The sequence below is a fragment of the Alligator sinensis genome, unplaced genomic scaffold, assembly GCF_000455745.1.
Source record: "Alligator sinensis unplaced genomic scaffold, ASM45574v1 scaffold673_1, whole genome shotgun sequence".
Taxonomy (NCBI): domain Eukaryota; kingdom Metazoa; phylum Chordata; order Crocodylia; family Alligatoridae; genus Alligator; species Alligator sinensis.
In genome coordinates, this window is record NW_005842829.1 from 4593 (window position 1) to 8103 (window position 3511).

At 52.8% G+C, this 3511-nt stretch overlaps 1 pseudogene; it reads right to left on the reverse strand.

Moving 5' to 3' along the window:
* LOC112547957 overlaps window positions 1-2321 on the reverse strand; it is a 6140-nt pseudogene extending 3819 nt beyond the window's left edge.
* Between the last annotated feature and the right edge of the window lie 1190 nt (window positions 2322-3511).

Consider the following 3511-nt stretch of genomic DNA (forward strand, 5'->3'; position numbering starts at 1 on the left):
GGTTGGATACCCATCTGGCTGGTGTCATCTAGACCCAGCACGCTTTCCTGCCTATGCAGGGGGTCGGACTCGATGGTCTATTGAGGTCCCTTCCGACCCTAACATCTATGAATCTATGAATCTCAGTATACGAGTGCTAGTCTAATTTAAAATGTATGCTCAGGAGAACAACAGTATTGTTTTATCCAAGTATTGTAAGGGTCTCACATTGCGCAGCCACCAGAACATGGAAAACATTTTCTATATAAAAATTCTGAGGGAGAAATTGTCCCTCTAAAGGGAAAAACTCATTTTAAAAATAGTAATTTGGTTAAATTGTAACAAGAGTATTGGCATCCCTCAATCTCACATTTGCGGAGAAAATTTGGGGTCCCAATTCCAATTGTGAAAATGGTGCAATGGGCCATTGAAAACAATAAAATAAATGTAAATGATCCCATACTGCAGTAATGTGTGCATTGCCACGGCACCTGTCAGCATTGTAAATCTGTAAATATAAATGATATTGCACTGCAAGGAGTCTTGCTTGGCAGGTTTGTGCGTTTGCTTTCTTTTGCAGAAACCATAGGGTATCGGTGCAGTAGCAAAGGTGACCGATAGACCACGGGGCCTCATTACCTTCAACGGTGTCTCTCTCACTGAAGCCAAATGTTTTTAAGGCTATAAAGATAATCTCTTTTGTCTTGAACTGATATTTATAACATCAACATAGCAGGATGTGTGTAAAAAATGCATGAACCCATTGTTTTAAAGAGAACAAGTACCTGCAGAGTTGATGCTTCCCTAAACTTGGGGTCTCTGTGTTGAAAAAATGGTTAAAAACGAAGCTAAATTTGGCTCAACAATGGTGTAATGTCACCGGAGGAGCCACCGTGGTTTGAAAGGATGTGGACCACCGCTGAACCATCAGGAAGTTAGCTTGGTACGAAGAACAATCAGGCTTAATAGTGTTATGCATTGGCTGGGTTTCTAAAATGTTACTAACGTGATTTTCATTATAGCCAACCATTGGCACGCCGTCAACCAACCGACCGGGGCTTCAAAATGTTTTTGGAAAGGGGCTTTACCAAAACACAGTTAGGAACGGCACCTGATGATCGACTCCTGGCCATAACGGATCTGACCCTGCAGCAAAGTCAGGGAGGTCCAGAACACAGCCAGTAGGACCTCTGCAGCGATTCAAAAACCAAAAGAGACTATTGTTTCAGTCCTACAAGACATTAAAGAAGATACTCAATACCACGGGTAGGAAAAGTTTGCTGGACTGGCCCCCATCCCGCGTGTGCTCGTTCCCTAGATGCAGAAGTGCTTGGCCAGGTCGGGAGCTAGAGCGAGGGGGGGAGATGAAGGCTCTCCTCCGAAACTCCCTGTGAAGTCACACGGGGTACGGTGGCCTGCTCGCGAGAAGATCCGTGTCTCGGATGCGGCAGCAACCTGCATGGCCTTCAGTCACGTGCCAGAGGTCAACCCACGTCTGTGTGATGCCACCGTATTTCGGGGCATCAGGGAGGGGAGCGTAGCGGGAAGATTGAGCTGTGCTAAGGGTTGTTAGCCATAGTCCAGCCCTTCCCTGAAACGAGCACCACACTTGAACAGACACCTGCTGTGGCCCTGGGAGACGCGAGTGCTGTGCCCGGGCCCGGGGCGAGCGAGGCACAGCAGGTTTCCTTAAGGACTGTGCCTGGCACAGGACCAGGGGACTGGACAATTTGGGAAGAGAGAAGTTACAGAGGGATGGACAAACAAAGCAACACGTCTGTGTGTTCGTGTTGCCGCCTGGGGAGACCGGAGCAGCCCTGGCCTTCTTGTTCGAACAAGGAGGAACCCAGAAGCGAACGTCCCCCACGCCCGGCCAAGGACCCGAGGCCTGGTGCCCCTGAAGGTTGCCGCTGTAATGGCTAAGGAACTGCTTGCCCGGTCATATAACAGGGAGGAAACGTGTAATAAAGCATAGAAGTTACTATAAAAGTTATCTGAATACCCCATTGGATGAATTGATATCGTGATTCTCTCATGGCTTTGGCCATACGGATCCGAGTAGGTTGATCCATGAGCACACGGTCCTTCTTCCTCAAGGTGTCTCTCAGGATCTCCAACGCGCTCTGCCTCGCTGCTTCTGCGATGCTCACCTTCTCTCCCGTCAGGGGGACAGGCCTTTCCACACCCATTTTTAACCTGCAGCATTTCTTTTGGTTTTCTTCCTTGCTGCACACGATGGCTTCCTGGCAGCTCATCTTTGCGTGGACGCCACCCGCGCGCTCCAGTCCTGAGCAGCTTTGCAGCGCAGCCCTGCAGAAGTACAGAAAATGTCTGACTTGCATTACTGCCCCTTCCCGCCGCAGCTCCCCGCGCCCTCCCCCGGCTGCAGGGCGGCACCGTCTTGGTGCCGTAAGATCTTGCAGCGGGTCCCCATGGCAGGCGGGGCTCCCGGGGAGGAGGTTGGGAGGGCGCCTGGGGGAACAGGGCAGAGAGATGGGCTCCTTTGGGCCGTGGCACCTCTTGCCAGCCCACGGGAGGCGGGTGCTGCTAGGAGAGGGCACGGCGGGGGCTAAGCTGGCTATGATGGGCTGGCCTGGTCGCCCTGGGATGGCCTGTGGAGGATGCCCAGGGGCCACGTGCTCTGCCCTCCTCCCCGCTGGGGGTGCTGGGATGCGGCTGCCTTTCCTGCGCTGGGTCTCAGGCCTCCTGCCAGTCTCTGTTACGTCTCCCTTTAGTGTTCTCCCTCGCTGGCAAAGACCCGGCACCATACGCAGAGGGAGAAAAAGTTATTTGCATATGTTTCATAGTTTCACAGTTGGTCGGGTCAGAAGGGACCTGAGCAGATCATCCAGTCCGACCCCCTGCCCTGGGCAGGAAAGAGCGCTGGGGTCAAACGACCCCGGCGAGGTGATGATCTAGTTTCCTTTTAAAGACCCCCAGGGTAGGAGCCAGCACCACTTCCCTTGGAAGCTGGTTCCAGGTCCTAGCCGCCCTGACTGTGACGTAGCGCCTCCTGATGTCTAGTTTCATAGTTTCATAACAGGTGATCGTCCAACCTCCTCTTGAATTTGCCCAAGGTAGGGGCGAGGACCACTTCCCTGGGAAGTCGGTTCCAGATTTTGGCCACCCTGACTGTAAAATATTGCCTTCTGATCTCCAGCCTAAACCTATTCTCCATCAGCTTATTACCTTTGTTCCTCGTCACCCCAGGTGGTGCTGGGGAGAAAAGGGCCCTTCCTGCAATCGGACCTGGACAGGTTCCAGGGGTGGGCGGATGAGAACAGGATGGGTTTCAACACTGACAAGTGCAAGGTGCTGCACCTGGGGAGGGAGAACCAGCAGCAGACCTACAGGCCGGGGAGCTCCCTTCTCGTCAGCGCAGAGGCAGAAAAGGATCTGGGAGTCATTATTGATGCCACAACGAACATGGGCCGACAGTGTGGGGACGCGGTCAGGAAGGCCAACCGCACCTTGTCGTGCATCCAGAGGTGCATCTCGAGCAGGGCCAAGGAGGTGATCCTGCCCCTCTACG